Source organism: Ziziphus jujuba, chromosome 4, assembly GCF_031755915.1.
Source record: "Ziziphus jujuba cultivar Dongzao chromosome 4, ASM3175591v1".
Lineage (NCBI taxonomy): Eukaryota > Viridiplantae > Streptophyta > Magnoliopsida > Rosales > Rhamnaceae > Ziziphus > Ziziphus jujuba.
In genome coordinates this window covers 13856656-13873191 of record NC_083382.1, presented here as the reverse complement: position 1 = coordinate 13873191, position 16536 = coordinate 13856656, and the positions used below count along the sequence as shown (strand labels likewise).

Genomic DNA, 16536 nt, shown 5'->3' with positions numbered 1-16536 from the left:
TCTTTTTTTTTTGTCTTTTCCTCACTTCTTCTCTTCTCCTTCATCAAAACATTTTATGTCTTTTTTTTTTTCTTCCTTTCTTTTGTCTTTTCCTCTCTTTCTTTTTATGTTTTATTTTACTTTTTTCCCTTTTTGTTCTGAGCAAACCATTAATTAAAGGATGGAAGATCTTATTTGTATGCGGAAAGCTACAAAGGCAGTGCTAATACAGGAAAAACTCAATTAGCAGGTTATAAATATGGAATGTAAAGGAAGGATAAGAAAGAGTTGCAGTATGATTTGAAGGACCTGCAAGTATTGAAAAGCTCAACTTTTTTGTTTTTTTTTGTTTTTTTGGATTAAGAATTCAATTCCTTGTTTGTTTAGGTCAGATAAGATTATGTGGAAGTGAAATATTAGTTTGGAATTTGCTCTTTTAATGCAAAAAGAGCAATTTCTTGTTAGTTTGGGTCAGATAAGATTGTGTGGAATTGAAATATTAGTTTGGAATTTGCTTTTTTTAATGCAAGATATGAAGATAATTTAGTCAAGCTCAAGCTATTTTGTGGTGCCATAGAGGAGGTAGGAAGTAGCAAGTGTTTTAAGATGGTTTAATTATGAGAAAACAAGAAAAATGAAAGGCAATATTTGAATTGGAAAGTACTGAAAGCGTGCAATTAAAATTTTCCCTCTTCTTAGTATGATTTTAGGTTAAGGTGAAGAGAAGGGGATATGATACCAAATATGTTGCCAAGGTATATCCTTATCATAATTATTTGTGTTATCTCAATATGTTCTTGCTGCCCCTCATAGGTTTGAGATGACTTCCTTTATCTTCTTGAAGTAATTGAACAGCCAAAAATTATGTTCTTTAATGTATACTCTTTAGCATTTGAGCACTTAGAGTTACAAACCATATGTGGAACAAGTGTAACAAGAATGAGCATCGTGAGATGTGAATGAAACCGTTAACAGGCATTAGTGGGATAGTTGGACTTTTTTTGTTTTGGTTAAGTGGGATAGTTGGAGTTACTTCATAGTATTAGCAGGTTGTAGATATTGGGAAATGAAAAAGAAGGGCTTGATGTTATGGCCTCTTTGAATTTCAATTTGCATTTCACATTTGCAAAACAATTTGTGAGATTCTTATTATGATATCACCCTTTAAATTTTTGTGAGATTTTCTGAGGTGGTTTCTTTAAATTGGTACCTTACTTCTTTCCTTTGAACATTAATAAAGTCTCAAAGCTTATACTTCTTTCAGTGATTGAATTGCAGGTTTTAACCAGAGGCATTGATTGTAATATAGTTTTGCTACCAGTAGAAAGAAAGGAAATTTGGAAAGAAGCTGAACCTCTCTATTTAGGACATTTGCCACGTCTTCAAGTTTAAATTGCTATCTTTCTTTGGTGGAATCTGTTGTTCGTTCTATGCAATGTGTATGGATTTTGTCCTTTCGCATTATCCCTTTCATCTATGTGCAAAAGCTAAAATATGTTATATAAGGACTAAACAAATCATCATAGATGATCCTTTTGATGCCTTGGTTGAATTGTTGTAGCTTGTTGACTAATAACAAAGATAAATTGCCAAAGGCATAAAGAGCTACAGGTGATTTAGTATCCTTAACTTTTGGATCATGATGTCATTTCTTGATTCATATCTGATTTCAAATCTATTAATATTGGTATATGACTGACACAATGTCATCATATTGAATTGAATTCCTCCCATTTCCTATCTCATTGTTAATAATATCAGTTGTATCAGCTTAATGTAGCTATATAATTTCCACTAATGTGTAAATCTAGAATTAATTTAGTTATTATGTGATTGTTAAATACAGAGGTTAAAGTATGTGGATTGGTATATATATTTGACTATTCCTGTCAGTAAATCACTTGTTTGAAATCTAAACTGCATGGCTTCCTTATGAGCAGGATTTGGTAGCTGTTGTAGGATATCCCCTTGGAGGAGACACCATTTCAGTAACAAAGGGTGTCATATCACGCATAGAGGTGTGGATTTTTGTACTAGCACACAATCATGTCATTTATCAATTCTATAACATGTCATTATCTTTTTTGGCATTGCTACTCATATTCACTTTCATGTCTTTAAATAAGATTTTATGCTGCTAACAAACATAAAATATCAAGTTTCTTATAAATTTATTTCTGATCAGGTAACATCATATGCTCATGGGTCATTCAATTTGTTGGGCACTCAAATTGATGCAGCAATAAATCCTGGTTCGTTTGTACCTGAAATTTACAGTTCTACTCCTTTCTTTATTGATACTTCTCCAATTTATGTATTTTCCTTTCCAGAAATAGCTCACCTGCCTCAAATATTTTAAATTTTTTTCTTTTAGTGACATTTATGTGGTTTTAATTGAGTATTCTCTTATTTCTTATGCTTATAGAGAAGGAGAATTTGTGTCTCTATGGATTTCCAAATGAGACATGGGAAGTTAATCTACCTATTGAGGAGGTGCCTCCTGAGCTTCTAGAACCAGCCTTAGGTACAAATCATGCTAGGGATGGGATTCGAAAAAAGGATTGGTTGTCACTAGTTGCCAACGCAATTGTCACACAAATATTTATTTTAGAGCAAGTTATCCCTTTCCGGTGCTGTTTCACCTGTAATAGTGGAATTGACTGCCCAATTCATACTGAAAACTACTTATATTGTGAGAGTAATCATATGCTATCTTTTGTATATTTGAGCTTTATTGGTTGACTAGAAACACACATTATAGATGCTCATTAAATGAATTAATGAATCAAATGAATTATAAATATTATAATTAAATCCCAAAAATTACTCCCAAAATAACTCCCAAACTATAAATATTATAGTTGGTTGACTGGAAACACACATTATAGTTAAATCCCAAAATATGTATACAATGAAGCATTAAATGAATTAAAGAACAATGCACATTTCACTCATCTATCATTTCTCTCTCTGATTATTGATATCTACCCTCATTTATTTTTATCCCTCTCTCTTCCTCTCTCATCTGTGTCTCCCTCTTTTTTTCTCTTTTCTTGGTTACGTAGCTTTGAGTCTCCCTTCACACTGACCAACTATTCCATAAAACCACCATCTTCTCACTTCATTTATGTTATTGGTCTGCCAACAAATAGATAAAAAAAAAAACTCTGAAAAGCTTCATTGTACAGCCCATAGACTTCAGGTTTCATCGGTAATTAAAATGTATGTATGTGGAGTAGAGTAAAAGAATATTGGTATGTATATATAAATATATATTTCCCTGCTTTTGTTTTCATATATTGTTCACGTTTTGGTTCTATCATTTATTCCAACTTCTATGCTGGTTTTTGTTTTTAATCATTGTTGAAATTACATCCACTTTAACTATTGTTAGGTTATATTTTCATCTTGTATCATAAACCTAATATCTTATTCTACTTTATCCACTATGGTTTTCAGATGTTATTAGCTATTCTATTAGGGGTCAATACGCTAACATTTTAATATATTTCTTTGGACTTTTCCTATACGTATTATCGAAAATGCAATCATAATTTTTCTTTTATTTTGCTTCAGGATGATAATTAAGCATTCCACATAAGAATCTAGTAGAGCAAATATTGGATTTCTTAAGACCCGGCCAATTAATTGAAGCTCGTGACAATAAATAATTATTCAATTTGCAATTGGTAATCCTTTTGATCAATGTCATAAATTTCTGTTTTAATATTTTATGATGGAACATGGAATTAATATTCTGAAGGTATGTCGATGTACTAACATCAAAGAACGAAGATTATACATATTAAAATGAATTCTACTTTGACTGAACTTGAAGATGCTATCTACAATGCTCTCAACCTGGATTCTGCACAATATCAATTGACCCTTAAGTTTATATACCATGTGTGTTTTTCATGCGAGCCATATGTTGTATGTATGTGTAAATGACAATTGCAAGTGGCGATTGCGTGCTACCAATATACACGGTGAGAATACAGATGCCTTCATGATTAGGGTCTTCCAGGATGACCATATTTGCTCTTTAAATATCATGAAAAGGGATCATCGTCAAGCAACAAGTTCAGTTATTGGAGACATCATCCAGCCAAAGTTTGATGGGATTTCATGGAAATACAAACCCCATGATATTGTGCATGACATTCGCTTTACTTACTGAGTAAACATAAGCTATAATAAAGCATGGGCTGCTAAGGAAGTTGCACTATCAGGTTTGTGGGGTATGCCTGAAGAGTCATATACCAAACTCCCTTTATGGAGTTACATTTTAAAGAGCAACAATCTAGGCACGTTCACTTAAATTGAAACTGACGATCAAAACAGATTTTTATATTTTTTCATGGCATTTGAAGCTGGCATCAGAAGGTTTCATCATATGTGGAGAGTCATAGCTTTCGATGGAGCTACGCTGAAGAATAGATATAGAGATTTGTTATATATTGTATCATGTTTGGATGGGAATAATCAAATTTATCCACTTGCTTGTGGAATAGGCCCTGGGGAGAAAGATGCGGCCTACATGTGGTTTTTTTAGAGATTCAAAGAAGTATTTGGTGATGATCCCAATATAGCTTTTATATCGGGCAGACACAAGAGTATTGCAAAAGCGATACGAACAGTTTTCCCTAATAATCACCATGGCCACTGCACATATCATCTTAGTACAAATTTGCATGCTAAGAAGTTTTAAGGTAATGTCAATGCGATTATATCAACTTTCAATGATGCAGCTAGAGCATATATTGTTGAGGAATTTGATAAGGCCATGTAGATTTTAGAAGGGGCTAGTATTGAAGTTGAACAATATCTCAAGGATGCAAATGTTTTAAGAATGTAATGTTGTGGTATGCTTGTGTTATGCAATGTTGTAAGAATGTAATTAGTATCCCAACTGCTTAACGTGTGCTTTGGTAAAAAAGTCCTTGGTTTCATGTATTGTTTTGTTGAAAAAGTCATTTGTCATATTGTTTTGGTAAAATAGCATTGTGTGATCTGTATGTTGTATGTTTTTTATAGTTACGAAGATGCTATTCGATAATAGTGATAATACGCTATTTAATGTGCTTATTGAATTTTGATTGGAATATCATTTATTCTTGGCGCACATAGCCTTTTCAAAGTAGGTGTATTAATTTGTAATGATTCATAACACTTTTAAAAGAATTAGCAATTTTTGATGACAAAAAATCAGCATTTACCGATGGTAATCGTTGGTAATCCAACATAGGAGTCCATGTGCTTGCTGAAAAAATTACGAACGGTTTCCTTTGGTAATTACCGATACATCGTCTATATTTGACATTTGTCCATTGTTTAAAAGGAAATCACTACAATTCCATTCGACAACTTCGATAATGTGTGTTTCTACCAAAAACATGCTAAATCTCAATTTTGTAATGATCCTCCACTAAAGATTCCAAAAAAAGATTGAAAAAAGTGGAAAACTTTCAAATAAAGATGATTACCGATAGTGCATTGGTAATTACCGATGTCGACGGTTTTATCGGTAATTACCGAAACCCTGTTGGTAATTTCAATTTGCATAGTTTTTCAATCCAATAAATTCAATAATTTGTGTTTCCACCAAGAACATGCTAAATCTAACTTTATTTATGATCCTCAACTTTAGAATAAAAAAAAAAAATTAGAAAAAGTTTGAGAATTTCAAATCAAAATGATTACCAACAGACGATCGGTAATTACGGATAAGACCGTCGGTAATCCATAGCAGGAGCTATTATCCTTGCTGGAAACATTACCAATGGAAACATCGGTAATTACCGAAGCCCCATCAGTAATTAGAAATTTGACATATTTTTCAAAGCAAATCAAAACAATTCAATCCGACAACTTCAATAATGTGTGTTTCTACCAAGAAAATGCTAAATATAACTTAATTAGTGATCCTCAACTAAAGAATCCACAAAAAGATAGGGAAAAAGGGAAAAATTTCAAAAAAAGACGATTATGGATGGTGCATTGGTAATTACTGATGCCAATGATTTCATCGGTAATTACCGAAACCCCATCGATAATTTCATTTTGCATATTTTTTCCAATTCGACAACTTTGATAATGTGTGCTTCCACCAAGAACATCCAAAAACTAACCTCATTAATGATCCTCAACAATACAATCCTCAAAAAGTTTGGAAAAAAGTTAAAAAATTTCAATAAAAAATGATTACCGATAGGTCGTCAGTAATTACCGATGGAATCGTTGGTAATCAATATTAGTTGTAAATTAAATTGCTGGAAAAATTATCAACGGTTCCATCGGTAATTATCAAAATCCCATTGGTAATTCCAATTTGACCACTTTTTCAAAACAAATCACCACAATTCAATTCGACAACTTCGATAATGTGTGTTTCCAGCTAGGACATGCTAAATCTAACTTTATTAATGATCCTCAACTAAAGAATCCAAAAAAAGATCGGAAAAAGTGGAAAAATTTCAAAAAAAGATGATTATCAATGGTGCATTAGTAATTACCGATGCCAACGGTTTCATCGGTAATTGCCGAAACCCTGTTGGTAATCTCCATTTGCATATTTTTTCAATCCAAAAACTTCAATAATATGTGTTTCCACCAAGAGCATGTTAGATCTAACTTTATTGATGATCCTCAACTTTAGAAAAAAGAAAAAAAATATTAGAAAAAAGTTGGAAATTTTCCCACTTTTTCCCAATGATTTTCTGGATTCTTTAGTTGATGATCATTAATAAAGTTAGATTTAGTATGGCCTTGGTGAAAACACACATGTTCGAAGTTTTCGAATTGAATTGTTTTGATTTGCTTTGAAAAATTTGTCAAATTTGTAATTACTAACAGGGTTTCGATAATTACTGATGCACCATCTATAATCATCTTTATTTGAAAATTTTCCAAATTTTCCCTTTTTTTTTTTTGTAGATTCTTTAGTTGAGGATCATTAATAAAGTTAGATTTAACATTTTTTTGCTGGAAACACACATTATCGAAGTTGTTGGATTTAATTGTTTTGATTTCCTTTGAAAAATATGTGAAATTTCTAATTATCGATGGGGCTTCGGTAATTACCGATGTTTCCATTGGTAATTTTTCCAGCAAAGATTATAGCTTATAATATGGATTACCGACAGTCTTATCATCAATTACCGATGGTCCATCGGTAATCATTTTGATTTGAAATTTTCAAACTTTTTCTAATCTTTTTTTTTTTTTAATTCTAAAGTTGAGGATCATAAATAAAGTTAGATTTAACATGTTTTTGGTGGAAACACACATTATCGAAGATTTTGGATTGAAAAAATATGCAAATGGAGATTGCCAACGGGGTTTCAGTAAGTACTGATGAAACCGTCGGCATCGGTAATTACTGATGCACCATCGGTAATCATCGTTTTTTGAAATTTTCCTACTTTTTCTGATCTTTTTTTGGATTCTTTAGTTGAGGATCATTAATAAAGTTAGGTTTAGTATGTCCTAGGTGGAAACATAAATTCTTGAAGTTGTCGGATTGAATTGTGGTAATTTTCTTTGAAAAAGTGGTCAAATTGGAATTACCGATGGGGTTTCGATAATTACTGATGGAATCGTTGGTAATTTTTCCAGCAACTTAATTTATAACTAATATTGATTATTGACAGTTCCATTGGTAATTACCGACAACCTGCCGGTATTCATGCAATTGAAAAGTCAAAAACAATAATAGTGGCAATTTCTGCCCTCTAATTAATCTTGTTGATGGATTGAATGCCTGATTCAAAAATAAATTTGGTTTTGGGATTAAATCCCACTAAACTGATAATTATGAAAAACTTGCCAAAAAAGGTTCTAAGAACTCAGATTTTCATCACCATCCAACACTAAAAGGATAGAACATATGTTCTTAAGCACCACTAGATCCATACTTCTTCCAAAACATAATCAGCTGTAAATTATCATAACCAATAAGAACACCAGCACCTGCAACACCTGCAACTGCATGAAGAACGTTAGCACTGGCACCCTTGAAGAAAGACTTGGCAATCTCGTTCTTCAAAATTTGAGAGAATTGTATTTCACTGCTTCACCAGAGGTCATCATCATTCTTCTGCGAACAGTGTCAATTGGATAGGATATGCGAAACCCGCACCATTGGTAATGAGCCATCGACTAAACCATTGAATTGTCTTTCTCCTCCTTTCTTTGCAGCCTTAGCTTCATTAGCTAAATGGGTACGAGCATAGTCCAATGAATAGACAAAAAGAAGGGAAAAAGCACCAACAGCACCTCCTGATGCCAAGTTACCAGTAAACCATTTCTAATAATTATCCTTGTTTGTGGGAAGAAGGAAGAAAGGGGCAGGGATTTGGGATTGTGGCAGGGATTTGGGTTTGTGGTGTGGGCTTCTTGAATGGAAAAAAGAAAAAAAAAAACACTCAAGTCATTTTTAATTTTATTAAGGATAAAATAGGTATAAGAGGATAGATAAAAAAATTTTAAAAGGAAAAGGGTAAATTTCATTCAGCCCTCTCTGAAAGGAGCATTGGGCAAATTCCCTTGCAATCTTTTACTATTAAACATGTTGCAGTCTGCAGTTCAAGATAACAAAACTACATATTATATGCTTGTCGTCGTAGTCGATCGACACTCGAAGATGCTGGCAATGAAAAATTAACAAACTGCAATGAAACTTAAAACTAGCAGATTATTATATGTCAGGGTCCATGAAATTGTAGAGCAATTTATTTTGGTCAAATGCCACTTGGTAAATTCACATTTTCACAGTAGAAATATTTTCAGAGGCCTTGAATACAATTTCGAAGGCATTTTCCACGCAAGACTTGAGTTGCTTTGGATCAATATGCTCTTTTCTCATCTTAAGGACAATCCTTATCTTCTCCATATAGCTTATAACTGATATGCCAAGGTCCTGCCAAAATAAATAAACAAAAAAAATGATATAAAATAATTACGATTCTACAAATTTTAATCATTTTAAAAACAGTTCAATCGTAAAATTTCCACCCATTTATAATTTTTTCCTTAAAAAACAGAATGCACGTTCTCAAAAAAAAAAAAAAAAAAAGAAAAAAAAAAGAAAAAAGAAAAAAAAAAAAAGAAGAGAGCGTAAAAGTGAAAATTAGAAGTAGGAAATTAGCTTTCTAATTTTTGAATAAAGATAAAAATTAATTATTCGAAAAAATGAAAAATGAAAAAAAAAAATCATGATATATATATATATATATATATATATATACCGCAGGGGGCTAGCTACAGAAAAGTACACACCACTAAGTGGGTAATCACCCAAAGCCAGTTGTTCCAATGGGCTAATCACGTTTGAAATTGTCATGATGGCGTTCCTCACAGTACTGTATACAAACGGGCTGCTGCCTGTTCAGTAATGCCATACCCACTATAGTACCCAATCATGAATTTCTTTGAATGAAAATTAATGATGGTTTTTTTTTTTTGTCCTTTTTTTGATAATAAAGTTCAGAATAAAATTATAAGTATTGGTCTTTAAAGTATAATTAACTTCTATACTGTTAATTTGATCTTTTGAAAAAGGAAAAAAAATAAATTATGAGAGTTTAATAATATAATTAACTTCTATACTGTTAATTTGATCTTTTGAAAAAGGAAAAAAAATAAACTATGAGAGTTTAATAATAGTAAAAGAGTATATCTTGGAGGAAAAAAAGAAAAAGAAAAAAGTCTACCTTGCTAGCTATCTTAACCTAATATAATGCTTCAAAATATTTTATATAAAACTGTACCATTACAAATAATGGCAATCAAGAAATTTAGAACCAATGTTAGACTGTATTGTATTGGATTGTATGTTTTAAGTTTTTGTTGGGTCAAACATCCAACGCAGTTTAGCTTCCCAAATGAATTCTACAAAACCGCTTTGGTATTATAGATTTAAAAGCATACTTGCATAACAATATATATACAGACAGACATAAATACACAGTAACATATGAGAATGTACTCACCTCAGGACCTTTAAGTTTGTCCACAACACCCCACAGCTTAGTATTGAGGAAAACAGCAAGAGGGCTTCTCTTCATGTTGATTTCTCTTTTTGAATGGAAAATGAAATCTAGGGGATTTGAAACACGGGATAATTTGGGTATTTCCACATGCAAGAAGGCAAATCTATTTCCCCATGCCTTGTTTGTTTTCGCATCACCATTTTTCATCTCCTCCACTTGTTTGTACTCTTCTCTGGGCCTCCTTGTATTCAGCAACACCAATGCTGTTGATTGCAAGTTGTCTGAGTTTTGGCTAATCTCATGCATGTATGTATAATCAAGTCCAAGTCCCCAAGAATATTATTCCGCATACCACATCATTTATGGTCTACAATATTATTATTGTAATTTTAATTCCAAAAAATATCCAATTAAATAAATAATACAAAAAATATTTGCAACCGTTCTAATACAAAACTGCCAAGCAATTTTGATTTATCCATCATTGGCATTGTAATTTGACCAAAATCTATTCGTAAATTGCGAGCACAAAGAATTCATCATTTTGTATACACATTTTGTTAATATATACATAGAGAAAGCATCTTAGATTCAAATCAAGTCCACCATTTTATTTACCAAAAAAAAGTCCACCATTTTTTTAAAGAATGGGGTATGTAATAGTATCCTAATATAATTCTGACAAAATATTAAAATTTTATTACGTAAAATCAACATTATATGAATTTTAAAAAAATATTAATATATTTATAAATCTAACTAAAATGATTTAGAAACTAATACAATAGGGACGATGAACATGAGAATGGAATCAGTAGGCTGACCTAATATTAATCAATATATGACTCGCAGTGGAGCTTGATATAGGAGCTTTCAATTGAACAAGAAAAATGAATTTACCATTCACAAACAACTAGCAAAGGAAGCTGCTGGAAATTTAGCTTGGTCACCAAGCTATTCCATATGTTGGAGAAGATAAAAAAATTGTCTACTAGAAAGGTGGCAAACTATTACATATATAAACCTAAAATGAAAATGGTGTATTTTAAACAATTATTCTAGAAAGATCAAAATGGTGCTTTTGCTGAGCTATTGTGTTACTGCCGAGCTATGTTGCTGAGCTGCCGAACTATGTTGCTGTTGTTCCTCCATCACTTCCTCCCCAGTGTCAAGAAACTCGTCCTCGAGTTGTAAAGAAAGAGTAGGTGAATTATCTGGTGGAAGGTATGGGCTGAGGTCTGAAACATTAAACACAGGAGAGATATGAAGGTCATCAGAGAGTTCCACATGGTATGCATTGTCTCCCACACATTTGGTGATAGTAAAAGGACTAAGCTTGCGGGGTTGTAACTTGTTATAGGTACTAGCTCGGAATCGTGCTTTCCTCAAGTAAATCATAACCAGATCACCTTCTTTATATGTTTTGTGGCGACGATGAGCATTTGCAGCAACTTTATATCGAAGGTTGGCTTGTTCAATTCGGTTTTGAACATCCCGGTGAAATTGAGCATAGTTTTCGGCGAAGGTAGCAGCTCCTTGATGATGGGGAAGTGGGAGAGACACAAGATCAATGGTGTTATTGGGCACCTTTGTGTAGACAATAGCAAAAGGTTGAAGACCAGTAGAACGGTTGACCATACTGTTATAGGCAAATTCCACTTGTGGTAACATAGAATCCCATTGTTTTGGCTTGTCCAAGGCCAAGCTACGAAGCATGTTGCCAAGAGTGCTGTTGGTTACTTCAGTTTGGCCATCGGTCTGTGGGTGGTATGGACTGTTGAATTGAAGCTTCGTGTCAAATTTCTTCCAGAGAACCCTCCAGAAATGGCTAACAAATTTAACATCACGGTCAGATGTTATTGATTTTGGAATACCATGCAGACGAACTACTTCACGAAAGAACAAGTGGGCAACATAACTTGCATCAGACGCTTTCTTGCAAGGAAGAAAATGAGCCATCTTGGAGAAACAGTCGACCACAACAAAAATGGAGTCACCACGGTGGACCGTCATTGGAAGGCCTAGAACAAAATCCATGGAGAGGTCTTCCGAGATGGTGGCAGGGGCTGGCAAAGGGGTATACAGACCTGTATTTTGAGATTGGCCTTTGGCAATTTGACACACAGGGTAACGGATAACATAGGAGGCAATTTGAGCTTTCATCTTTGGCCAAAAGAAATGGTGAGTGATAGCTGCAATTGTTTTGCCACGACCGGCATGGGCAGCTAGACCAGACCGCCTAAATGAAGGTCATGTATAATGAAATCATGAAGAGAAGTTCTGGGAATGCAAAGTTGGTCTCCCTTAAACAGAAATCCCTCAGTGATGTGGTAATCCTCCATGGCATTGTGTAATTGACACTGTTCCCAAATGAAAGAGAAATCTTCATCTGTTGAATACAAGTCTTTGAGATGAGAAAATCTTCCAAATTGAACTTAAAAACAGTGAGCAAGGTATATATTTACAACTAAGAGCATCAGCAATTATGTTTCGATGGCCTGCTTTATGGTGAAAAGCATAGTGGAATTTTTGAAGAAATTCAAGCTAATGGGCATGTAAATCATTGAGCTTCTTTTGGGAGTTGAGATACTTGAGGGGATGGTGATCACTACATAAAATAAAGTCTTTTTGAATCAGATAATGTTCCCAGTGATCAAAAGCTCTAATGACAGCATACAATTCTTGGTCATAAGTGGACCATGTTTGTCTGGCAAGGAAAAGCTTCTCACTAAAGAATTCAAGTGGGCGCCCCTTTTGAGTTAGGACAGCTCCAATGCCCATTTTAGAAGTATTGATCTCAACCTCAAAGACTTTATCAAAGTTTGGGAATGCCAAAACAGGAGCATTAGTGATCTTCTTTTTTAGCAAATTGAAACTGTCTTGCTGGGGCTGCTCCCATCGAAAGTCATTCTTTTTGAGGCTAGCTGTTAGAGGAGCTGCTATATCACTAAAATTTCGGATGAACCTCCTATAGAAAGTGGCAAGGCCATGGAAGCTGCGATGTTCAGTGACATTTTGGGGTTGAGGCTAGTCAGGAATAGCTTAAATCTTCTTTGGATCGGTGTGTATGCCTTCTTTACTTATAATGAAATCCAAAAAGAGGAGTTTTTCAGTGAAGAATTCACATTTTTGTATACTAAGGTACAACTTGTTATTTCTGAGTGTTTGGAAAACTTGTTTCAGCTAAGACAAATTGTGACAGCCCAGACCATCTGCATGAGATATTATCCTTTTTGAGTTTGGGCAATCCTCTTACAACCCAACCCTCAAAGTTTTAAAAGGCCTCTCAAGGGAAAGGTATCCACACCCACTTATATGGAGTGTTTCGTTCCCCTTTCCAACCGATTCCCCAGGCCCAAAGAGGACAATATCTCATGCGGGTGGTCTGGGCTGTCACAGATGGTATCAGAGCCAGTACCCGGATCGGTGTGCCAGCGAAGACGCTGGGCCCCAAGGGGGGAGGATTGTGAAGTCCCACATCTGTTGGAAAGGGGAACGAAACACTCCATATAAGTGGGTGTGGATACCTCTCCCTTGAGAGGCCTTTTAAAATCTTGAGGGCTGGGTTGTAAGAGGATTCCCCAGGTCTAAAGAGGACAATATCTCATGCGGGTGGTTTGGGCTGTCACACAAATGATCTTCCTCGAAGCAGCTATAGATTAGGATATCGTCAAAGTATATGACCACAAAATAACCAATGAAAGGCTTTAGGACTTGATTCATGAGGCGAATGAAAGTGCTTAGGGCATTACAAAGACCAAATGGAATGACCTGCCATTCATATAAGCCTTCCTTAGTTTTGAAGGCTATCTTCCATTCATCCCCCAAACGTATCCTTATTTGATGGTAGTCACTTTTGAGGTCAAGCCGAGAGAAAATTGTGGAGCCCTCAAGCTTGTCTAACATATTTTTCAACCGTGGGATGGAAAACCTGTATTTGATGGTAATTTTATTGATTGCTCGGCTATCCGCACACATCCGCCATGTTTTGTCTTTCTTTGGGACCAAAAGGGTTGGAACAGTACATGAACTAAGGCTAGGCTTGATCAAGTTCTTAGTTAGCATATCATCCACAATTTCTTGAAGAATAGCATGCTCTTTGGGACTCATACGGTAGTGTGACAGATTTGGTAATCTAGCTCCAGGTATGAGATCAATATTATGTTGAATATCTCATAAGGGTGGCAGCTTATTTGGTAATTCATCAGGAGATAAATCATTGTACTCTTTTAAGAGAACTTGAACAACCGGAGAAACTAGGTTGGTTGTCAGGATCCATCCAAAATTCCTTACTGGAACCCTAGACAAGCTCTGATCCCAGGGAAACCCTACCAGACCTTCAAATGGAAAATCCGGCAGAATCTCCCTTAAGGGTTGGACTTACCACAATTTTACTGCATTGAAAATATACTTCTATATACACCACCTTATTCCTCCCACCTTGCTACAATTTAACTCCATAAATTTGCAGCACTTGAAATGAATAACAGAGAATCAGTGCATAATCAATTAAATAATACATCCAATATAGTATATAGAGCGTTAATAAAGTTTTTAGTATGATAATTAATACAACAGAGTAGAAAGAAAATTACATAATAAGAAATGAAAAAAAAGAAAACATCTCGGAGTTCCAAGAACGATCAAACTGTCGAGCTCGCCCTGATCAAACAATGTCTACCACCTGAGCCTAAGGGAACGAAATTTGAAAACATGAGATGCTAATCATCTCAGTGAGCGACCCAGTCTACTAACTACTAATAATTAAGTAATTTAGTAATAAGTAAATAAATAAATAATAATTAAATAAATAAATACATGAATGGTTTAGTAATAATGGTTGAAAATAATTTTTCTCTCAAAACCCTCACGGTCACTCAGTTGGAAATGTTCATTTTTTAAAACATTTTCATAAAACCCAATGTTTTATGCCCCAAGATTCAGAAAATAATTATTCAAATAATTTACAAATAAAACACAACAAATTAAGAATCCAAAATTAGAATAAAAATAATAATAGATATGAAAATAAACTTTTATAACAATTACTAAAGATTAATAACATATCATCAACAAATGATACAAAGATATCAATGAACTCATACTAAAGCAAATTCAGGAAGTAATCAAATAATTAGAATAACTCAATTAATTGAACAATTAACTAAAGGAATAATTTAATCAAAATAAAACACCCATTTAAAATAAATGGTAAGAATAAAATAAAATGAAAGAAAATATAATGTATTAGAATTGATTTCAAAATACCAAAACAATTTGAATAATAAATTCGTAAAATCATTTTTATAAAAATTGCGTAACTTTTTAATTTAAATAATTAATAAAAACTTGTTAAATACATTTTTATTAAAATAAATTTTTAAAATATTTCATATTTGAAAATCATGTCGTGAAAACCATTTGATGCACACATTATATACCAGTGGCGCCAACGGTACCCAGCGTCCCGAGCATCGCCAGACAGGAGGTTAAAGAGAAAAACCGGCATACGGTTGCATGGCGTCCCACCGCACCGCTGCAAATAAGCGTCCTGGCCATGGCGGGGGGTGGCTGTGGCCGATATCAACTTGCCGACCCTCGGTTCGATGGCAACCACAGGACAACCCATAAATCACCTGCGCGCTAATCATACCCACCTATGCGCTAATCATATCCTTGTGCGCACTAATCATATCCACATATACAGAACACCAATATGTGTGTGGTGCATTTAAAACTAGTAAATCATAAAATCAATATTTGTATAAAATACTACCGGGTTTATTTTATCAATTTAAACCCGTAAATTTTTTACATTTCTTTTTAAAATCATCATCATAAATCCATTGCATAAATTCCATAAATTTCAAATCCATCAACTCTCAATTCCATCAATTCAAATATATGAATTTTCCATTGGCATAAAGTCAAATCTTTAATATTCCAATGTATAAATATTTTTAAACATAATAATTCAAACCCATATGTTTATCAAATTCTCAAAAATTAATTTAAACATATCCTTTAAACCCACATAAACTTCATAAATAATTAAATTCTAAAATTCCTCAATATATAATAAATTTAAAAGAAATAATTTCCTTCAAATTCATACAATCAATCCATACCAAAGTAATATTAAATCACATAAATTCATATAGTATTAAAATCATACAATTATGCACAATAAATCTAATAATAAACATAACAATAAATTAAAAGAATTAAAACCACAATTCCTTTAAATTCATAGCTATATTTTTTTTGGCACCAAAACACACATTAAAAATATCATAAATTAACAATATAAAATTAAAGAGTAATTTTATTAAGTCACCAACACATAAAACATATTTTCTAAATAATCAATTAACACAAAATATATAATTAATCACCCAAAATAATTTTTCAAGGTGGGTCACTCACCTCGAGCATGCAATCCAGCCAAGATCCTCCATAGGATCAATTCTACAATTCACACGTACTCCTAGAATAACAATATTACACAGGATTAAATAAATTAATATTTTATTAGGATAAATAATATCCCATATCCAGGAGAGCA

The 16536-nt window shown here is 33.5% G+C and overlaps 1 long non-coding RNA gene across 1 annotated transcript; it reads left to right on the top strand.

Annotated features, from left to right (window-relative positions):
- The first annotated feature begins 1064 nt into the window (after positions 1-1064).
- LOC112489185 (uncharacterized) lies at positions 1065-2702 on the top strand. The gene is made up of 3 exons (XR_003053475.3): positions 1065-1997; positions 2165-2231; positions 2405-2702. It is a non-coding gene; the product is annotated as an uncharacterized LOC112489185 (long non-coding RNA).
- Positions 2703-16536: the final 13834 nt, after the last annotated feature.